A 24289-nucleotide genomic window follows, 5' to 3' on the forward strand; every position below is an offset into this window, starting at 1 on the left:
CTACGCCATTGCCGCAGCCGAACATCCCACGTGATTAACTGCCAGTCTTTCGCGCTCTGCTTTGGATGTCTTCATCAACTTAGATCTGTGCGAAATAGATCCAGAGCACAAAGCAATTGCACTTCTCTCTTAAGGTGACTTAAGTGGCCCCATAATTTTTTTTGTGTTAAGAAATTGCATTGCGCCCATTAGTTAGCACAAATGACGCAAGGATTAGTTAACATTGAGCCATAGCGCTAGAGCAAAGGAACTCTGAGAGAGAACAATAAAGGAAGGACGACACAGACTAGTCCTTTCTCAGCCCGCCACTCATATGACTGATTCACAAAGCGAATATATTATAAAAGGAAAAAATATCCAGGCTGGAACTAGCTTGAGCATATTTCATTGAACCGCGCGCAGCCCCATATATTCAGATAAGAACTGCTGGTGGCTGCTCAATGACCCGTACTAAGTAGCAACTGCGGCCGCGCGTACTTTCTGAAAACGAACCTTTAAGGCCGAAAGTAACCTTAAGGTCAGTTCGAGTGCTTTACAATGACCTGCGTTTTCAACAATTTGTTGCGGGAAAAATTGCTACTTGACTGAAATCGTGGAACGGAACAAAGCATGCAGCTCTTAACGGCGCGGGGTCTCAGACTTCGTTTAAATGTCAGTGCCTTGAGTTTATTAGTCTCGAGAGTATGACTGCGTCTCAACCTCTCGGTCTCAACCTGGGTCTCAGAAGCCCCATCTGTGGCTCTGTTTGAAAGAGCCACCTGCCGAGGCAGTGGCACACCACTTAACCATTGCACCACCGCGCCAGGAGTGGTATGAGGTCACCCCACAATCTATGAACTTAAATTTGAGAATGACCGATTCAGCACCAGTGGGCAAAAAGGCAGAACCTAGGCGACAGAGGAGTAGTTGCGCAGGAGGGATCTCTAACGCTAATGCATTGTTCTCTTACGGGTAGGTTAATCGCCATGTGATAATGAAAGAAAGAAAAGTGTCCGTGCCTGAGTAGTCATACTCAAAGAGAACCCCAGGACACTTAAGGGACCAATTAACGCTTTTGCATCATACCCTTAAGGCGGAGCTTTAAAAAAAAGTAGAAAGTGTTTTTTTGAGGAAAGGCAATGGCGCAATAATTATCGCATTTCGGCGGACACCCGAACCACGCCTTAAGGAAAAGGGCAAACGAAGCTTAAGTGTCCCTGTAGTTTTTTTAGACATTATCGTCACATGTGACTACGTCAAGGCGACCACGGATGCATTAGCCTCTGCAGTAATCAAGAAATAAACAGTCCCTCAGGAAGAAGTCGACCCTACTGTCTACGAAATCAAATGAAGATAATTACCGGACATGTTTCCAGAGCGCTAGGGGGCGAGCTTGCTCGCAGTCCGGGCCCGGCGAAAATTTGCGATGGAAGCTCAGGTGAAGCCGAGAGTTGGAGTACAGGAAGAGACCTCGGTAGCTACGCAGATATAACTACGAGCAGAGCCCGCGGTAGCACCGTGATCCAGCTCTGGTAGGCCTGACTGCGCTTGAAGCCACCGACAGCGCCCCCGGTAGTACCACGCTTGTTTTAGCGGTTGGCAGAGAATCCGACAGAGCTGCTAGCAGAGGTACGGTAGGCCCGGTAGAAGGAATAATCGCAAGGCTGTTGTCGAGTTACGCTCCTCGCACGCACTCAGCGTGGGCCTGGTGTCTCGAGCGCAGGAAGGCCACGTGATGCACTTCGACTGATGGCGATGGGGCAACTGCAGGGAAGGTAACGCATGCAAGACAAAGAGAAATGATGTTCTAGTATCCGCTTGCTGAGAATATTTCAGATTACGCCGGCACCTTAGATGTGCCATAGAAATACAGTGTTTTTGCAATGTGACGAAGAGACACAACTGCTGACAGTTAGTGCAAGACCGATCCTGCTTGCATTTTTTAACATCACTACCGACCGGCACTGCCACCCACGTTGTTTCGCGGAGAATGATGTTAGGATAGTAAGCAGAAAGGAAAAAATCCACACTTTTTGCGCTTCACAAAAGGCATTGAGGCCACATTTCCTTACCCTTCCTCGACACTGCTTGAGAGCAACCGTTTTAAGAAACTTTTTGACACGGCCACCGAAATCAGAGGCAGCACCTGGAATTCACCATTCCTCAAGGGTTCCTCTTTGAAGTGCTTAGTTTCGCTGCCATGGTTTCGCAGTGAGGATAGACGAGAAATGGGTTCTTTTAAATGGCGGCACTGTTCCTCCTTTAGCGTTTACACTCCGTGACACGTGCGAAGGATTTTCGTGACGTGCGGAAAAAACTTGCAGACACTGAACTCCATTATACAGGGCGTTAAATATGAAGCTGCAGTGAATAAAAGCTAATTAATGAATTTTAGTTGTTTGCACATGTTACAATACCAGTGGCTCTCATTGTTTGCGCCCACCTGGCCACATAACTTGTTTACAGTAATCATTATTATCGCCAGCGTGACTACGCCCACTGCAGGGCAAAGGCCTCCCCCATGTCTCTCCAGTTAACCCTATCATTGGCCAGCTGCGGCAATCATATATCCCCCCAGACTTCTTAATCTCATCCGCCCAGCTAAGTTTCTGCCGCCCTTTGCTACGTTTGCCTTCTCATAGAATCCATTCGGTTGCTGCTGCTACTCTCGGTATTTTTTATCCTTATGGCTTAATTTTAGCACCCTGTATGTTGGCAGTGATAAAGCAACGCAGATGCCTTTGCCGGAAGTGACTGGTGGGGCTGGTGAGACCTAGGGGTCATAGTTTCCATTGTCAATTTCGCGTCCATTTGGTACCCTGTCATTGGCTGCATACAGCAGCCAATGGTGAGGATCCAGTTATGTGCAATCTTACGAAAACTTATGCAAGCCTGTTGTTAGCTAGCCTATTTCCGATGCTCGGTAAAAGCCTTTCACAGCCCGTCTCGCTAATCAATATTTCGACCAGACAGCTGAGGACAAGGAGTCGAGGAGGTACATTAGAAACAACGACCCGGCGTAGCCCAACTGATACGCTGAAGGAAGAAGAAGAGGCGATGGTGGTGAAAACTTTAATAGACACAGGGGAGTTTAAGACACGCAGGTCCTTGGGCCCCCGCACGGCCCCACTGCACTCAAACGTTCATGTCCTGGAGGCTAATGACGCTGGCAGCCCGGTCTGTGGCGATGGCTTGCTTGGCCGGGTCCTCGGAGCGCAGTAGTGTCTCCCAAGCCTCCCAAGTGGTAAAGTGCTCCAGGCCCCGCGGGGGAGGATCCCCCTGGCAGAGGAAAAGGATATGATCGAGAGTGGCTTTGGGGTGGTGGCAGAGGGTACAGGAGGGGTTTGTGTGGACATGGTGGTAGAGCGAGCGTATATAAAGGGAGGTTAAGGTGCGTGTTTGGATACGCCTCCGAAGTGTCTGGTGATAATTTTCGAGGGAGGGATGGGGTGGGAGGAAGATGAAGAGGGCTTCTCGTGGGTACCCTGCGATCTCGTGGACAGAAGAAGAAGACACCGCCTAGACCCCCGACGCGTTCTACCATGGAGGAAGGTAAGAGTACCGCCAATTTCATCGTAAAATGCCGTGTCTTAATGTTACATTAGCTGTTCGCGCTTCGAATTGATTATGTGCCAACCGTGTGGGGGCAATTATCGCAAGAATCAGCAGAATTTCTTTGTTTTTCAGTCCCATTTGTGGTGCTATGACTTCTTTCACAGCCCTTGCGCCGCTTTACCGCATGTTTAGGTACAGTAGATTTTTCCACTTGGACGCATGAGATGTGAGAAACGGCAGTAGGCAATTAGAAGATCTTGCATGTAGAAAGGCACTATTGGGGTTTGTAAAGCTTAGCTAAGCGCGTCGTCGCAGGCATACTTGTTGAATTAAGCAGCAAGGCCAGCAACTTCGCACGATCTTATGCTCATTCAAAAGCTGCTCGCATGATTTGGGGAAAATTAAAATGAAGCTATGCGAAAGCACGCATCCCCGGCAGCACAGCTAATTGGCGCAATATTGCAAATATATTGGCAAAGACCCGTCCAAAAAAGGACGACAGTAAAACCAGCCATTCCAATATTGGGCTGATTACTTGTGCTGCTTTTGGGAATAAATGCTCTTTTTTCTGCACACAAACAACCGAATTGCCGAGTTAGAGAGTGCATGCTTTTATCGGTGACCTAAATCAAGCGCGCAGTCGACTCCGATCAACTGAGTCGAGTTGATGAAGGTGAGCGGCTCTTCAAACTACACCGGCGACGCCTATAGGCAGCCATGGGGCTAGTCTATTGTCGGCAGTGGGACTTTCTGTCGAATTTTATGAGGTGTTTCACGGGTTGACTTCGACTAGCTTCCAATTCTTGTGCGAAGAGATACTGCCTGTTTTCGCAAAATGAATTTTCTGACTCGTCCATTTGTAAAAGTGATTGCAAAAAAAAAAGCAGACTGGCAAGTGAGTTAACCAAAGTCATACGTCTTGTTCGCTGATTTTGGTCGTTTTTTGTGCATTCCAAGATAACTCTAATTTATTTTTTGCAGTTTGAGCGTTACTTAGCACTCGTTATTGGACATGTGTCGACACGATCGAAAGCAGGGCCAATCTTAAGCTTCCTACGTTAATACCCTGGCTGCCACCGTTATTTTTTTCCGTGCTTTCCCTGAGATGGCATTCACGATTTACCCGCTTGCACCATGACATTATCAGGACATTCAAACCACCGCGGTGGTTCAGTGGTTACGGCGATTGACTGCCGGCCCGAAAGACGTGGGTTCCGTTCCGGCGGCGGCAGTCGCATTTCGATGAAGGCGAAATGCTAGAGCCTCCCTTGTACTTTGCGATGTCAGTTCGCATTAAAGAAACCAGGTGGTCGATATTTTCCGGAATACTCCGCTGCGGCGTCCCTATTATACTGCGCCGCTTTAGGACGTTAAACCCTCATAAGCCATAAACCATACCATTATCAACGCATTATCAACGCATTTAAGGCTGCTTTCCTGGTCAAAGATGCAGGCCGATCAGATGACATGTCAGGGCTTCTCAGGGCAATGCCTCCATACGGCAAGAGCAACGTCTCATTACGGACAGCTTCTCATCATGTGAGCTTGTGGAACCACTTTTCGCCGACTAGTATTGAGACATTAATTAAAACAACTGGCATTGATAGGCCGACTGTAGTCAAATTTCAATGGCCATGTGTACTGGCCTCTCATTAAGTATTGCCACAGTTGACAGTGTACTTATTTATTGAGTACTTATTGGGGTGGTATGGCAAATAACTCGAATACTGGTGGTCGTCAAATTGTCATTTGTTGAATGAACGACGGCAGAACAAAATTTTGAGACTATTTTTTATGGCAGCTTCTACGGGATTTTTAACTAACGTCATTAAACCTTTCTCCGGCTATTTTTTCGCATGCAGTATAATCTACGATGAAGTACGTGAACATTTAATTCAAGATTTTTCGTTTCATCTTCGCTCAGTGTTTGCAAGAAATGTTTGAGGGGGCTGCTCTCCAAGTGATTGATCACGAGTCTCTAATCAGTGTGCCGCAATTTCAGCACATCGATAACTATTCAGCTGTAACTCATTTGAACTACGCATGTCCAGCAATTTCGAAAAAGAAATGAAAATAGGAAAATTGTAAGACAGTTTTACGGTAATATTGAAGATAATGGTCAATTCTTCTGATATGTAATAAAATCTTTCTTTTGGCGGGTTTCCATTGGTCGCATCGAACAGTTAGGACTCCAGCAGAACCAAAGCGGAACGACTTTGACGATAGCAAAAATGCTAATAGAAAAATTTCAAGACCGCCGTCGGGTGATATGCAGATATATCGATTGTTATAGTGACATCTTACATTATAAGAAAAGTTGCCTTCATAAATGGTTTCTTACTCAAAAATGGTTTTGCCCAGAATTGCTGGGCATCTCACGAAAAAATAGCATTCGTTGACTGGAATATTTCTTTTTCCTTCAGTGGACTACTAACGCAGGGACGTCATGCGGCGATTTACTAATTCTTTGTCACAGTTAAGACACCTGTACGAGTTCAATGGTACCATCGAGGGCAGCTAAGAGTGTACTTGAGGCACAGGTCATGATGGCGAAGTATTAAGTCCTGTGAATCCATTTTAACGTGGCCATCCTGCCGTGACACATAGTCGATAACTGAAGCGCAATATTTTATTCGAACTGATTTATTTCTCGTCTTTCAGCGACAGAGCAGAGCTTCATGAGCTCAACGGCTTCCAGCAGCTTCGAATCCGGATACGGGACTCAAATAGCTGGGTATGTTCTGGACGGAACCTCCTCTCCCGGTTTCCTCTTGATGTGAATCTTATAGACCTTAAAAAGCTTTCTCCCTATGCTGCGCAACCTACGAGCATGAGACCATGTCTTCGACAAGTTGAAAGCGCATATTTCGAACACGTATTCAACTAGCGACATTTATCAGCCTCGAGTAGTAAACGCCACGTAGCTCAGTGGCAGATATTTTATCTTGTTATTTAGAGAAATTGAGGCGCTATGCGATTACATGCAGCTGCCGCTGTGGCTCAGCCACGTATGTTGCATTTAAGTTCTGAATGAGTTTTTGCATTAATTTTTTTGTACCAGACTTACATGATAAATTTCTTGATGAGTTTTCGCATTACTTTCTTGGAACCGGAATTACAACATAAATTCTTGATGTATTTTCGCATGAGCTTTCCTGATGAAAAAAAGGTTTGATGCGTGAAGTAATCAGAGCAATATCTTTTTCTAGCACTACCTCAGATATTTTTTAATTTCTCGTGCAGCAATGATGCCATGAACTAACAATACATTGAAAAAAAATCTCATTTGTACTTGCCGTTGATTGCGTATATGACGCCAAATGATTTTAGAGAACTCTGCTTATTAACAAATCCTCACTAACACTTGTGAGGGAGCGTCTTATTGGGAGTCTATAAGCATAAGCCCGTGCTATGAAGTAAAGGTCAGGTGAGTGTACCAGTGTGGCATGTAGTTCCAGAGATTGTAATGCCCTATTATTGATCTTGTTACTTCATCCTTTCATAGGATCGATGAAACCTGTTTGCAGCAGTGATTAGCAGGTTATGGTCCTGAACTGTTACACATTTCAGCGAAAGTAGCACATAGCTGTAATAGCTTAGAGGGTTTACATTACATGTAAGAGAGCTTCAATGAAGCTGTTTCTGTGTGATGTTAAAAAGCTGTCAGAAGTGGAATACATAACATTTTTTTGTCGTAACACTTGTTTCAATGCGTCATAAACCATTCAGAGTTGTATCACGAATTCAGCATGTATTCAAAAGAAATTAATGAGAATGTCGAAAGGAATAACATATGACCTCTCAGTCAAAAACTCGGTAGCCAGTATTAATCAACAATGCATGAGAAACTCAACTCTGAAGTCATCAGAAATACGTGATGAGTGTGATGACTAAAGTCACTGACTCTTTATTAGAAACTTATCAAAAAATTTTGTTAGGGGAATAGTACAAAGAAATGTGTTCTCCTCGTGGCACGGTATACCAAACGTACTTAATACGTTCGAATTATTTGTGTCCTGTACAAAAAGACAGCAGAAGGTTCAGCATAGCTCAGCACCGAATATCATGCAGTAGCGCTAGTTGCGGTGAGAACTTATGGTCCTTAAATGTTAAACGCATTTGACCCAAATGCCTTTACCATAAATGTATTTGGCCTCAATGCCTACCTGAAGTCTTTTATCCGGAAGGGATTAACTATGAAAGCCTTCACCGTAAAAGCTTTTCCCATAAGGTATTTACCCTAAAGGCCTTTGACATAAAGACGTTTAGTTGGAGGCATTTACCTTGAAGGTATTTGCCCAGGTGTACTTACCCTTTACCCAGCCCTTTACCCAGCTGAACGCCTGCCAGGTGTACACCTGGCAGGTTGCCCACAACCTGGTGGCCAGGTTGGCCGTCTTCCACAAAGCAGGCTTCAGGAACGTACGTACTTATGCCTGAAACCGGCAAATGCGTCTAGCAGTGCTACCACACCAGTAGATCGCGCAGCTGTTAAAATGGTTTGGTTTGGTTTATGGGGTTCAACGTCCCAAACCGACTGAGGCCACGAGGCCGTAGTGAAGTGCTCCGGAAATTTCGACCACCTGGTTACCATGGAACGACATCTCGGTTTGAGCTGTATTAATCCGGGAAAATACGATGTATGTCCGAAAAGTAATGCCCCTCATGCTTTATCTAGAACTCTCTTATTATAAATTTCTGAAATTTATAGAGAATGCAGTTGCATATCTGCCGGAATCATATTGCTCTTCAACGTAATCCTCGATAACTTGTACAGCTTTGCGCCACCGGTGAACTATGTCAGGTATGCATTCTTCCTGCTAGCTTTTTAACGTTTAGTGCAGCCCTGTCTTCACAGCGAAAATAATTTTCTCGCTCTGAAATCTCTATCCCCGAAGTCATCTTTCAACGGCCCGAAAAAATGGAAATCAGACGGATCCAAGCCACGACTGTAACTAGCATGGCTCTGTACAGTCCAGCCAAAGTTGGAAATCAGTTCTTTTGTTTCAAAAAAAAAAAACCGTTGCCAAGCACCGACGCCATTTTTCTTGGACTAGTACAGAGGCGCCCTCTGTGTAACGGAGGTGAAAGTGGGTGTACATCTACGGGGGATGCATCATTTTGCTACAGTCTGAAATTTTAGCGCACTGTCATTTTCTTAAAGTGAGAGAAAATTGAGGTGCTTTATTTCGTAACAAACTTCACGCGAAATAACAGCCTTCACGCGTTTTTCGGCGCGCAAAAGTTGAACGAGGCAAGCGAGAGGTGGGGCGAATGCAACATCCGCAAACTCTTACTTGTTTATTTTTATTTATTTTATTTATTTATACATGCTGCTAATCCCATCTGGGATTGTTGCTGAAGGTCAATGAAAGGTCAAGTAGAACGACTGAAAAGAATGCATCAGTTAGTAAGCATTACAAGTGAAAAACAACAAAAGGCAAGGGTAACGTATTACCACAAGAAATAACTAACCTGGTACAACAAATCTCTAGCATTCCTAGAAAAAAAGAACATAAACTATCACAGCGATGGGTTACATCTTGTGAAGAACATGAGCAAAAGAGTCATGAAGTTTCTTGAAACACTATACAATAAAACCAAATAAACATACACTGCATGAGATACGAAGTCAATATTGTTAAAAATAAATAAACATACACTGCATGAGATACGAAGTCAATATTGTTAGTTGGAGCACAGCCGCATAGTTGAAGTGCAAAGTTAAAACGAGAATAGCCATACACAAGCAAATGTGCATGATTAGCAACAAAGAAACACCTGAAGAATCATTTGTTATTTATGTGTTATGCTCTGAACGGCAGCAGTAAACAATTTTAATGACAAATTGTTTGCAATAGAAGTACGTAAACGGTTGCATTCTATAATTGGTGACGCGAAAAATAAATGTTTTAAGTAGTCCCTATGGAAACGGTACCCGTCAAGAGTATGGGAATGTTTATGACGTGTTGGTCTTGCTTCCGAGAATGAAATATATTTTGCAGTGCATAGTATTAAGTGGCGATGAATTAGTTGGTACATGAGCTATAGCCGCGCGAGTTTAACACTATCGTTTTCAGTGTTTGTATTCCTTTGGACAGCTTCGAGCTTAGTTACATTTCGATTAGTATTAGGGAACAAAAGATGTTAGCACGTTGAAGATCGGATTTAACCAGTGTTTTAAGCTAACAGTTTCATTGGAGGAGGGGCTAGTCGCAGGCGTCGTGTAATGTAAAAGACTCGTTTTAGGGCTGCCCTTTATTTAAACGTTAAGTCATCTATTATCTGGCGCCTTTATTCGCTGACTAGTGAATTTCAACTGACGTCAACCCATGCAGGATGGGTGACAAGCCGAATGAAGACAGTTACCCGGACGAAGTCGTCCCCATCATATGCTGCACAATATGCGTCCTGTTCATCATCATGATTATCCTCCTCCTTCTTATCTCCAACATCTACGTCAGTAAGTGCTTTCTGCCACTCTGAGCATTCGGGGAGATTTTTTTAGCATTTACAGAATTTTTAGATTAAGAACTGCGAGAGATACGTAGGTGTGTTTTCTGCGGGCGCTTTCTACAGAAAGGCGGTCATAATGCACAAGATAGAGCTCTATAACTGGACTAATATTGAACTAAAATTGATTTGTCAATTTTTATTTTTTATAGTACGGGGCAAGATGGTACTGCGAAACTGAATGCCGCCAACATCGAAGATGACCCCACTTTTTTAAGTTTTCTTCACCTCCATTGTGTTTCTAAATAAGTTCGTTGAGTTCACTTTCCCGCGTTGCACGTTTACAAAATTGTATCGCTGCGCGTATCGCCGTTGCAGAAATCATGTTATCGGCCTCTACGTCATAAAACACACAAACAGCGTCTGTATTTGCTGCATTCGAAATGCCAGCGACACCATTTTATAATTGTACAACACGGGGAAGCTTGCTCAACGGGCTTTCAAATGCGTGTTTTTGACGTTCGGCATATCAAACAACATTGCAGATAGACTGAATTTGAACCTAGGCTCAACATCGATGATGACGGCCTTTAATTTCGTGACATAAACTTTCCCCCTAAAAGAAAAATAGCTCTTTAGTTACTCGTTAATTACCCATCTCTATCACGCACATAATGTCCGCCTTGCTGTACAATCGATCGGAACAGACATTTCCCAGTTTTGTAGCGATAGCTACATTACGGTAGCATTTCGAGCCTTCAGCGTGGCGGTGGCACGTGGCCGTGGCGGCGCAGCCACGGCGTGGCGGCGGCACCACCGCCACGTGGTTCGCCACGTGACCGGCCACGTGGTGGCCACGTGACCAGCCACGTGGTGCGGAGTAGCTGCTTCTGTCGGTGGCGCGGTGCGCCGGCGAAACCGAGCTGCAACATCTCTGCGCATGCGTCGTGTCAAGTGGGACGAAGATGAAGAAGGAACGCCCAGCGAAACGGAGCGGCGAAAGACTGACTTTGGAATTCAACTGAGCAAGTTCCACTCGGCCAGCTGTAGCTATCGCGTCACTCCAGGTTTAACCAGAGCTAAACCACCTCCAATTTTTTCAAATAAAAATTCATAAACGTTAAAAAAATCGCCTCATATATTGTCCGACAGATGCAAAAAGTAACTCTATAAAAAAGACACCAAAAAAATTCTGAGTGCACTTAAGGCTGCTTGCGTGCAGGAATGCGAAAGCATGGAACTTTCTAGAACTCTGGTTTTTTCCACGGCGCCTGTAGGCAGTGCAATCTTTTTGTAGCGATAGCTACATTACTACGGTAGCATTTCGAGCCTTCAGCGTGGCGGCGCCGCCACCTCGTGGCTGCGCCGCCACGTGGTTGGTCACATGGTGCGGAGCAGCTGCCGGAGGCGCGGCGCCGTGGCTGATCACGTGGTTCGCCACGTGACCAGCCACGTGGCTATCATGTCACGCCAGGTTTAGCCAGGGCCTAACCACCGCCAATTTTTGTTGTCTTAATTTTGTTTAATTTTTGTCATTTTTCTTTTTGTTATATTTTATTGTATCTTTCTAATTCATTTATTTCTTGATTTAACTTTTCTGTTTTATTTGTTTGACGAATTTCGAATTAACGCATAATTAACCAATTGTTAATCAGCCATTGATTAGTAATTGCTAACGGTATATGAGTTATAGCTCTTATGCCATTGATGACGTCATAGTGTGACAAATTTCGCGGACGGACGGACGGACAACGATGACCCAGTAAAGGCTTTCGCCTTAATAAACATCGATAAGCATAGAAGAGTAAAATATGCAGCGCAGAAAACACATGGACGAGAGAAGAAAGACAAACACAAGTGCTCGATAAGCATCTTGCCTTTTTCACCGCGTAGGGTCTTAACAGCAATTAAAGCAAATCATAACAGCAATATCCTTACGAGTAGAAAGCACGCTATTCCGCTTTAGTAATGAAGCTTGTGTCAATGACGAAACACTATAGCGAGATCCCCGTCATCAAGCTGAACTCGTCACCGTATCGCTGTGCGAGAAGTAAGGACTTAATCATGACAAGTTCAGTGACTGCGCAATTAGACTACTGTACCTGGAATTGCAAGTTGGATCCCGACCACGGCGCCAACATGTCAGTAGAGGCGAAATGAAAATTACAAATTTTCTAATAATTCATTTCGTTACCTTGTCATTTAGTCCCCTGCCATTGGTCGGTGGCCCCGGTGACTTATGACGTAGAAAAAGCCGTCAGTCCAGAAGTGATAGAAATGCGCCTGGTATGCTTGCCATAACGTGCCCGACGCGCATGGTGGAACAGACACTAACGCCAACGAATGGCGGATCAAGATGAACGCGTTCGACATGTGTGGCCGCCTTTGTCGCGTCTAATGCGTCATGGGACAAACTGTGGGGTGCTTTTGCGAAAAACTTGGCCGGACTGGATAAGATGGGAGTTGGGCGGCTCTCCTTGAGCCATTAATGCGATAGTGTTAGAAGCCCTATATGACCTATCATCGCTCATAAAATTCACCTTGAGCAAAGCTGAAATTTGGGCGAGTTGGTAAGCATTCTTGGTGGGTGAACAGCGCAACAAAGACGGGACAAAGGCAAGACAAGTGCCGACTAGCAACGGAGTTTATTGAAGAACGAAAAGTGGTAATCAGTTGCTAGTCAGCGCTTGTCTTGCCTTTGTCCCGCCTTTGTTGCGCTGTTCACCCACCATAAAATTCACCTATTGACTAGCGGCCAGTGACTCAGAGGGAGGAGGTGTCACCATACCAGAGCATTCCCATTGGCTTCAGGCAAATGGCATCTCCAGACCGGCAGTGACACAACTCAAATTTCAAATTTAAATCGGAGCCTTCTATTCCGGCGGACATTAGGCACCACTCGGATGCTTTTCAGCAGACATGGGAACAGAAAGAGGTGCTCGTTATGGCATACAAGCCAACAGCCGCCGAAACCGAATGCTTTGGAAGTCAGTGAATCAGCCTGCAAGTACAGTCCCCGTCAAACATATACAGCACAAGGAGTTAACCTCTATGCTTTTTCGCGGGTCTCCCTAGAACATCCAGAACATCCTCAGCTTGGGAGGATTGAGGACTTGAAGCTGATTACCATTCGAGAGATTACGGCCGCTGAGTATGCATAAACAGGCACACTGAAGGCCTCGCCAGCACACCCCTTGGGCTGTGTACATTTTACGGGAAGTGTACATGCCTCAACGCAGACCCTTTCAAAATTATGTGACCGCCAGCTTTTAAATTCTTCGCATGACGTCATCGCACTGCGTAGCCATACAGTGCACGCGATGGCATTATGCCGAAAAGTCGCCGTAGTTGAACTGCACCGTAACTTACGGCCATGACTCCCTCGGCCGCTCAGGCTTAACAGCAAACACAAGTGTGTACGTACACTGAAAACCCTTGGCTTGCGTGACAGTTGAAAACGCAGCCGCCTGAGCGTTTAGTAGACGCAGGCATATTTCCGGTGTAGCCATATTAACGGCTTGGTTCGGCGTCACCAATAGCCGTAGTTAGGGCGGCGTCGTTTCGTGAATGTGTGTTATAATAATAATAATAATTGTTTTTTGGGAGGGAAAGGAAATGGCGCAGTATCTGTCTCATATATCGTTGGACGCCTGAACCGCGCCGTAAGGGAAGGGATAAAGGAAGGAGTGAAAGAAAGGAAGAAAGAGGTGCCGTAGTGGAGGGCTCCGGAATAATTTCGACCACCTGGGGATCTTTAACATGCACTGACATCGCACAGCACACGGGCGCCTTAGCGTTTTTCCTCCATAAAAACGCAGCCGCCGCGGTCGGGTTCGAACCCGGGAACTCCGGATCAGAAGTCGAGCGCCCTAACCACTGAGCCACCGCGGCGGGTGTGAATGTGTGTTCAAAAAGAGTTTGGCGACTAGTGCCATATTTTTTATCTCGATGCTCTTACACGAAAGTGACATCAGCGCCGTTCCCTTTTATTCGAACTCCGCTTTCCGCCGGGCATCGCAGTCCCCGTTCAGAACCTATTTTATTGAAGCACCATCTGAGCGAGCGTTGAATTCAAGGCTTGATTCCCGGTTCTGTCCCTTTCACACCGCTACGGATGTGGAGAGCGATTTAATTGATCGCTCTAAATTCTGCGGTCATGACTCGCTTCGTGATGTTGCCGATGCTTAAAATGAAATTCTTACTTTAATCGCATGTATTTGTTCTCTTTGCTTTGTTCCCTATTTGCAGCTGAATACGAGGAGGCCCAGGGTAAGCATCTTCATCATCCATGAAACTTGTCGCCCGAATAATCATCTTTTAGCCCATTAGCTGTTCGGTAGACTGCAGCGGTGCTTGCCCCGTGATGCCCTTTGCCAGCTAGTTTTAGTTCATGCGCCCTCGCCTTTGGTTTACGGGGTCTGTTTTTAGTAAAAACAAAAAAAAAGCGTTATGCAGGGCCGAAAGCTGCTTTCTAGCCCTCCTAGAATAAACGGATGGATATAGACAAAAGGAATGGATTCTTCTGAAACCTTACGCACGGATTAATGAACAAAAAACTAATTCAAGTTCAAAGAAAGCAAAGTAGTTTTGCAAGCATGAGCAACGAAACGATGACAGTAAATTCCAGGATGACTTTTGTTAAAAAGCGGCTTTCAGCTTAAATTTTCCCACAGAAATACTAATCGAACTAGAGGTATCTCAGCGCTTTATTCCGATTGATCCTGTAGCGAGGAGCACTTCTGCCAAACAGCTTCATTTTTTTTTGTCTTTCATAGCGACGACCTTCAGTTTTGGTCAGTCTGGGCTGAGTAGCTGCGCCCTCTTGTAGACGAGGATCTGTTATGCGCGGAAGGCTTCAGCGCACAGTGACAAAATTAAAGCCGAGAAAACAACGCGAATTTGATGAACAGTCACTGTCCTGGCACTCGCCAACCGTCTGCATGTTCTTGAGCTCAAGCGTTGGCAGTGATTTCCGGAACTTGGTGAGGGGGTCTACAAGTATGTCTGATATTCATTCATACAAAGGATTAACTATCCTGAGTCTTTTCTTCATGACAGTCGTTCAAGAGCCACAATAAGCGACTGCTCAGAGGCTATGTCATTCTGCTGCTTAGATAGTGTGGTTGCGTTTACATTGCATAATGGATATTCATTTCCCATTCCTTATCGCGTCTCTTCCTCCTTTATTTCTATCTCCCTCACTGGTTTCCCTCATCTGTCCATCTGCCACCATCCCCTTCCGTGCCCCGTGAGCTGTTACTGTATGCCGCTTAATCTTACGCTGTCAGCTTCACAGCTCTGTGAATTGCATTCACAGAGCTTATCCGTGGTGTGCACTCTACGAATGATGTACACTTTAAGCACGAATAAACCTATATCGGAGTAAAAAGGAAGAAAGCTGTACTTTGGCTCACACTTTTTAAGGCGCAGAGTATGCTGTTCAAGTGCCGGGGTATAATTAGATCGCTGAATATACGGAATGCTTACTCCTGGCAACGGAGGCACATTCCCACTGCAAAGCACAGTAACTTGATGCAGTTAGGAATGGGAGGTGGCTTTTAAACGCGGCACCCGAGGTCTTGAGGCAAGCAAATGTTGATTGAAACGTCGGTTGAAATCATCGTAACTAACACAACATGGCATGTTTTCAAGAGGAAATTTGTTTCCGTAGCTAAACGAAAGTATTCCGTATTTTTAGTGATAGAAATCTATCTACCATACTTTACACCTAAACGGGTGTGCGCTAGGGAACCACATTCTTTATTGTTAGTATACAGTTAGTGTTTAGAGTGTAGTAGCATAAACGCAACACACATGCCACTCTACTGCCAAGAGTTAACACTCCGACTCGCATAAATCTTTTGCACCACCCCAGCTGCTGCTGAAATTCATATTATCAAAGGATTAACGCTCTGTGAATTTCCTTCCCCCTTCTGCCGTCACTGTCTTCACCTCAGCTCTTATAGTTGACCGTATTTTTTTTTCTTTTTACTTGCAGACACTTCGAAGTACACGTATCGCAAGGGTGATTCAGGCTATACTGGAAAAACCAGTGAGTTTGACGTGGACTCTACTTCCACTTCTACAGTCATCGGTGAAGTACTTTGCGGCTGTGTGATCTTGCTACGGAGACGAAAGATGTGTCAGGAGACAACAGATCTGATTGAGAAACGCCAGAGCATAAAAGCATCTGTCCCCAAATACGGAATACAACTGCCAGAGCTATCAAATCTGATCATTAAGCTCAAGGCAGGAGACACGGAAGTTTAATATCGAGAGAATCGAGCATGCTCTAAAACAAACAAACAGAGAAAGCCTAAAAGCGGTGAAGAAACTAGGCATAGGAAGAAATCAGATGTATGCGCGAAGAGACAAAGATGGCAATGTCATTAGCAATATGAATAAAATAGTTAAATCAGCCGAACACATCAGTAGCCAATGTAATCAGGAAGTTAATGAGAGAGACAGTAGCTAACAACAATGCGTCATCCCACCAGTAACGAAAGAGGAAGTAAAGAAAGCCTTAGTAGCAATGTAAAGGGGGAAACAGCTGGTGAGGATTAGCTAACAGCAGATCTATTGAAGGACGGAGGGGAGATTGTGCTTGAAAAAATAGCCACCCTGTTTTTTATGCAATGCCTTATGACCTCGAGCGTACCAGAAGCTTGGACGAGCGCTAACATTATCTTAATTCATACGAAAGGAGACGTCAAGGACTCAGAAAATCACAGACCGGTCACCTTACTGTCCGTTGCCCACAAGGTATTTACGAAGGTAATGGCTATAGAGTCCGGACAGCCTTAGACTTCAATCAACCATATGATCAGATAGGCTTTCGTTAAGGATGCTCAGCAGTAGACCATGCCCACACTATCAATCAGGTGATAGAAAAATGCGCATAATATAGCCAGCCCCTATGTAGAGCCTTCATTGATTACGAAGTTACTCTATGTCACTTAAGAGATCAACTGCAAACTATGACCAATGAGTTACACAAGCCGGGTAGGACGGCGAGCCTATAAATTATCATGCAGGAAACCAAAGTTATGTTCAACAGTCTCCCAAGGGAATTAACAGCGGTTCAAAAAATGTTAGCGAGGTGCTAGAAGTGGTAAGGAAATACATGTGCTTAGAGCAGGTAGTGACCGCTGAATCGGATTGAGAGAGTAATAACTAGATTAAGAATGGGGTGAAGCGCACTGGCAGCACAGGCATTAGATGATTTTTTGGTAACATTTGGAGAAAAATATCCCGTTAGGGGTGTAAATATTTCGAAATTTAAATTATTTTTGGTTTCAGCCATTAATAGATAAACAAGAAAAGATCGAAAACTGATGCGTCTTTTAAATCTATTTTCAGAAAGCTCATAGGTGCTGAGAAAATAGTTTACACGTCTGCGCTGTAGTTCTTTTTTTAGCATATTTTTTCTACCTAAACATCGAGTAAAACTTTGCTGAAAAACATAAGCCGAGTTCAAATAAAGAAAAAAATTGGAGGACACTTAAGCTTCGTCTTTAAGAGTGGAACGCGACAGCGTGTTGCCGCACTGCCAGGGAGTCCATGGGACGCCATCGCCTCGCCCACTGGACCAATCGCTCGGAGTCTCTAAGAGGCCTCTGAAAACAGCACAGACGCTGCTCGACACTAGCACTCGTAGACGGCTGCGGTTTCATCACACCTGTTCAAAAACGAAAGACACTACTCCGGCGCAGAAAGGTTGCCTACGCGCGCGCCATCTGCAGGGCCAGCGCCGTGCATGGCGAAAGGGGGTTGCAGTGGGTGCCAGACGATGGCGCTACGATTACACGCCAAGCACGGAGGGAATTTACCGGAAACGCATCGTAGTCGCTTAATTCTGAGATCTGTAATTTACATGCTCACAATTACTCATGTACGCCTCAGTAAAGGTCTCGAAGATACGTGTCCAAGAAACCTGTGCATTCACTAAACGCGCCTTTTGATCATGTTCAAAGGTCGAGCCGTCATGACGCAGTGGAAGCGTCCCCGTCTCGAACGCCGGAGGCCGTGGTTTGATTCCCGGCAGAGCCCGATTTTTCTTGCTCATGACTGTGCGTGGATTTTTACGCTGCCCCCTATATTTCCCCCAATATACAAGGATAACAACGGCCTTTCGACCGAACTAGCTGTAGATACTGTCGCGTAAAACGTGAATGAGGAGTAAAATAAATGAACCTCGAAGGAGTGAAGCTTTGCAGTTGCTGAGGAAACGAGTCTCAAATGGGCCTACAATATATGGAAAATATAGTGCCTACCGCGTGTCCGTAAAGCCCGTAAAGTACACCAGGTCGTCGAAGTTAATCCGGAGTCCTCAACTTCAACGTGTCTAGCAGCCACTTGCAGCTTTGGGACGTTTAACCGCACATGCCATAGGGTATTAGTGGCTGCGGACGCCACGAAAGGGAATCGTGTTGACAATAGAAGTGGCTAATAAGCTCTCATAAATAAATTATGAACCTTTACAGTTCCATTCCAATCTGCAGTTAGAGCCTTCGTGGCAGGCCGTTTAAAGAAGCTATTTCAGTTTATAGAATTTCAAGCAGCACTTGTCAGACTAGAGGGTTATATTGCATGACTACAGTGAGAGACAGCACACCAACACGGAGGACGACAGGACAGAGTCCTCCTTCCTGTCATCGTCCCTGTTCTTGGACTCTGTTTATGCGCTGGTTACTGTAGATTCCCTGAGGAGCGCACACAGGGACGTCCCCTAGTACAGGTCACTCTGTGCTGTTTGTGTCCCGTGACCTTTTAAGCTCCGGATTGAAGAGACAACGTCACCTTGCACTTGGGCAGTCGAGTCACGTGTGCTTCTGGTATCCCTCTGTGCTCACCACGGCCGCGCTGCTTTCCGGATGCCAGGAAGCAAAGCAGAAAATCATCGCGATAGAGCGGAGATCATCATAGCGTTTTTGAAATTCCGAAAACACTAGGGCAACTACTAACTGCTTGCAACAAAACACCAATTGCAACCAGGCGCTTAAGTGCATTAGTTAAAAAGATTACTATTAAAATTCATTCAGCCAGCTTACAGTTTACATGGCTCACCTGGTATAAACATAGCGCTGGTAACAGACTGCCGTAATAATACCTTGGATAGTGAAAGCGAGCGGAATGAAGTTTGAAAGAACGTCACGAGAGAACGTGGCTTCCCTTACTGTGAAGAAAGGTAGACGCAAGAAATTACTCCTACTTATGGCCAACAAACGACAGTGCCTAACATGCCCAATATACCTGGATAAAAATTTTGAGTGTTGGTAAATCGCAAGGTAGAGATATAGAAATATTGAAGATAATGGTCCATTCTTCCGATCTGTAGAAAAAAAAAACTTTCTTTTGTTGCGTTTCCAGCGCTCGCATCGAGCAGTTTAGACTGCTATATAGAAAACCAATGGTGAACGCTTTTGACGGTAGCAAAAAACGTTAATAGGAAAAAAATGCGAGCTTGACGACGAGATATCTGCGGATATGTAATTGTTGTAGTGAAATCTTACAACATAAGAAAAAGTTGCTCTCATAAAATCTTTCCCGTTGAAAAATGTTTTTCTCCAAAATTGTTGGGTATGAGGCTAGATAACGCTTGTCCTCAAGACGCAGAGTAGCAAAACTGTTCAGAAGGGAGCGATGACGAAATTCTCCGGAAAGTTGAAAGCGCTAGTCATCGAGCCCCTTTTCGCAATTACACCCGAGGACCGACATGTTCCCCATTCTCCGATGCAGCACCCTCACATAACAAGACCAATGGGAGTGATACCGGAGAACATTCGAGTACGACTGACCCATCCCGGAGTAAAAAGCCGTATACGGGCCCTACCTCTTCGAGGTTCTCGTCTATGACCCCTGATTCGAGTCGGCGGACAACCCCCCGGCATGGATCGCCGTTTACGACGCCGGGTTCCAGTGGGAACGCTACACCACCGTCTGGTAGGACCCACTCAGCTAGCCCAACTTACCCGGGTCCGAAGACAACCAGACGCCCTGGTTCTTCGACGGGCCGTACTTCACATACCGCTAGGAGTACGCACCGGAAGCCAACAAATCACTCGATACGACCGCCACATACGCCGCCCGGACCCACTAGAAAATCAACAACCAGGCCGATGACCAGGCCAACGACTACACGAAAACTAACGGCTAGACCAACATCACGGAAACCAACGATCAGACCGGCAACACCCAAACCAACGATTAGACCAACACGGAAACCAACGATCAGACCGGCAACACCCAAACCAACGATTAGACCAACAACACTAAAACCAATGACCAGACCAACAACACGAAGACCAACGACTAGACAAACGACGACAACACGGAAACCAATGACCAGACCAACAACACAAAGACCAATGACTAGACAAACGACAACACGGAGACCAATGACCAGACCAACAACAAGAAAACCAATTACCAGACCAACGACAACACTAAAACCGACCACAAGAACAACGGCCAGACCAACAACACGAAAACTGACGACCAGACCAACGACAACACGAAAACTGACGACCAGACTAACGACCACCAGAAAACTGACGACCAGACCAACCACCACACGGAAACAGACGACTAGACCAACTACAACTCGAAAACTGACGACCAGACCAACGACCACACGAAAACCGACTACCAGACCAACGACAACACGAAGACAGACGACCAGACCGACGACCACACGAAAACCGACGACTAGACCAACGACAACACGAAGACAGACGACCAGACCAACGACCACACGAAAACCGACGACTAGACCTACGACAACACGAAAACCGACGACTAGACCAACGACCACACGAAGACCGACGACTAGACCAACGACCACACGAAGACCGACGACCAGACCAACGACAACAAAAAAACCAACAACCAGGCCAATACCCACGACGAGCCGAAAACCAATGACGAGTCCAACAACACGAACACCGATGACCAGACCAACAACAACACGAAAACCGATGACCCCACCAGCGACGACTAGAAAACCAGTGACCAGACCAACAACGACCTCAAGGATAACCACAACTTCAAATGGTGAGTGGAATGCACCGTGGAGTGTTGAAAGAGCCTTACACCCTTTTCGCTTTCATAACACACGCTTCCGCAGACCGCATAGAACGGGGAATTAGTGCATGAGATGTAAAATTGCGAACATTGCATGTTGCATACGCTGGTTGCGGAACACATCAATGATCGCAAAGCACTTGGGAAAAAAATTCAGAAATACTGTAGCCGTTGACCTTCGGGTGGAACAATGACTGCATAATACTTCCCACTGATAATGCACATGCATTAGCAGTGGACAGACAATTAGTTTACACCTCGATGACCCAGTGTTAGCTGCCCGCCGAGGGGACCTCAATGCTAAGAACTTTGCTGGCTCAGACAGGTTTCGGCAAAAAGTGGTAACACTAGGAAAATACGAAATTTTCTAACTAGCAATGCAAGCGAACAGCCAAATGCATTAAACTACGCATGGAATGCTGTTTAATACGACGCTGAAGTGATTGTAGAGAACATGCTGACAGATGTTAAGAAATACTGTTGTCCAGAGTATATGCCAGCCAATTCATAAGTCACTTTCTCGCAGTCAGGTCTAAGTTTAAAAGATTAAAATTGCAACGCTCAGGTGATATTCCATTATTATGGTTATTAAGGACACCAATGCAGAATGCCATTCCGGAAAAATCTGGATTTATTAATAAGCGTACGATAAACGACAACTGGAAAGTAACAAATTGACGAAAAGGCAAGGTATTTAGCTCATTGTAAAGTGACTTTGAGGGAGAATGCAGTTGGCAATATATATATATATATATATATATATATATATATATATATTTGTCATGGAGAACAAGGAATAAAAGAAGGAATAAAAATGCGAGCTTAATTCAGCGACAAAATATGGGATTGGAAATAATTTTGCGTTTTAAAAAAAAAATAAATACCAAGCAAGACCTTCGTTAGAAATGATTGAGCACGTTGATTAAAATGTCAGATTTTGATTTCAAACTGTAGAAAGGAAGATGGCTGTGTTCGAAAGTCGTAGCTTGTAATAAAGGAGCAAATCATTCATTGAAATCCATCCAAGCGCAGTCATACGACTACAAAGGAAAGCTATACAGCTTCTACAGAAACTTATTTAAAAAAATCATCCTGGTCCAGAGTGGTGGTCCCAGGTTCGAACCTCGGGCCAGGACGGATTTTTCTTTAAATACGACGTTTCTATGGAAGCTGTATAGTTTTCTTTGGTAACCTTATGACTGCGCTTAGGTTTGTGCCATTGAGTAATTTTCTCCTTTATTGCAAATGCACTCCACCTTGGGGGATTACCTTAAAACATTCGACTATAGTCGTAGCTTGTGTCCATTCAGACACATGGATGCAGTATGAGAGTAGTAGTTTGAGGTGAATGATTATAAACTTAATTTTTGTGGCGAATAAAGCGTAAAATTTGTGTGCCAATGCAAAACGTTCATTAGACCTGTGGGAAGTTTTTCTTGTGGTATGTTCAAAGATTCTCTCATGTATAAATTATTCAAGTCAAGGCTCAGTGAGTTAGGTATATTATTATTATATATAAAACGCAAGGGCCCAGTTAGAGCACTGAGTATATGCCACGTTTACAGGCTTACTATTTCTTTGAATTTGGTGGGATCGGTCTGATAAACAGCTTTGAATCAGTAGTGGAGGTGAAGAATTAATTCCAAAGCATGCGAGTTTTTGTCGGAAAATGCGGAGGTTTATTGTATCCAAGACTTAGGTTACATCAGTAAATGCATCTCCAATGAGAAGTCGCTTATCAATGACCTGCTTAATTTTGTCAATAGAAGACATGACGTGAGTCTCGCGAAAAAGTTATGAAAACCTAATTTGTGAGGTGAAAGTGACCACTTGCTATTGGTATGAGTCGTGCAGAGACTAGTTATCCGGTCATTTTATGAAAAAAAAAGGCGGACAGTACGATTTGGACGGTAATGATAGATCCGCCATCCCCTTTCTTGTAGCATGAGTAATTTCTCCAGCCCTTGATATATCGGGAAACACAGAACACGTGCTTCATGGCTGTCTAATTTAGAGTACTTAAACAATGGTAAACATTTCTCGCAATTTATTTTGAGCATTCACCCAGCCGCTTTGGAGGTACCCTTCCATTTGTAACGATGGAAATGTGCGAACTGGTATAACTGTTAACAGTGTGGTGCATTAATATAACCGTGAGTTTTGGTTTTATCGTAGCAGTCTGTCTATGCCAGGTTTATTCTGTCATGAAAATTAATGGCACAAGCGCTTTTTTTTTTCTCGTGCAAATTGATGCGTTCATGACTGAAAGAACATTACTGCGCTCAATCATAAGCCATCACCAACTATCCCTAATTGATGCCTCAATAGTACGTCGGTCGCCATGCGTATTGCTATAGCGCTAAAATGGGAGGTCAGCCTTCGGGTTTTGGCTAGCTAGTTTTGTACTTTGAACATAATGTCATCTCCATCTAGGTGAACCGTCATGAACGGGTCATGAACTCTACACTGGATGGAGGGAAATAATTCTAGTTTTGTTTTGATTGTCTCCTCTGGGCGCATTGTGATATTTTCATCAGATTCTTTTTGGAGCCACTCTCACCAGCCTTTTTCCTCCTTTGTCTTTCAAAGCTTCGTCACCAAGTTACGATAATCGTAAGTACCGGCCGATGCCTTGCATTTATTCACAAAAGAAAGGTCTGGAATCGTATTCCAGTTCTTTAGACTCCATAAAGGGATTATTTTAAAGTAATTTTTAAGGCAAGATTGCATAGAACAAGCAGCAAGGCATCCTGAACCATTCTGCAAAATGATGTGCACATTGTCGGGTCGTTGGAAACTTCTGAAAAAAAAAAGGATCATAAAGGGTCAGAAAGGAGGAGTTCTTGAAAGCGGTTAGTTCATTGAGAACAACATGATTTATGGGTGTGTGTGTGCTTCTCTCGTTTTGAATAGTGATCTTCAACTTTGATGCACGAGCGACAACATAACTCGTTTATTTTGTGCAAATTGATAGTGTCCTTTCATATGTTGCTCCATGTACATTCCCTGACACCTTGCACTCCCCATTCTCTTAAGCGTGTTGAGAACATTGTTCATTTTTCTTTTTCCCTGGAAGCTGTATAGCTTCCCTTGTAGCCAAATAACTACGCTTGGGAGGATGCCCGTGGATAATTACTCCCTTATTACAAATTTACTCTACCTTGGGGGATTGCCCTAAACATTCGACCTTGCATGACGAGAATAACCCCTTTGAAATGTG

General features: G+C 44.7%; 1 pseudogene across 1 annotated transcript in view; it reads left to right on the plus strand.

Moving 5' to 3' along the window:
* Positions 1-19756: 19756 nt before the first annotated feature.
* LOC144101496 (uncharacterized) overlaps positions 19757-24289 on the plus strand; it is a 32465-nt pseudogene continuing 27932 nt past the window's right edge. Inside the window, exons 1-2 of the transcript XR_013308007.1 lie at positions 19757-21039; positions 23659-23682. The product of XR_013308007.1 is annotated as an uncharacterized LOC144101496 (transcript). The remainder of the gene's footprint in view (positions 21040-23658; positions 23683-24289) is intronic.

The sequence above is a fragment of the Amblyomma americanum genome, chromosome 8, assembly GCF_052857255.1.
Source record: "Amblyomma americanum isolate KBUSLIRL-KWMA chromosome 8, ASM5285725v1, whole genome shotgun sequence".
Classification (NCBI taxonomy): domain Eukaryota; kingdom Metazoa; phylum Arthropoda; class Arachnida; order Ixodida; family Ixodidae; genus Amblyomma; species Amblyomma americanum.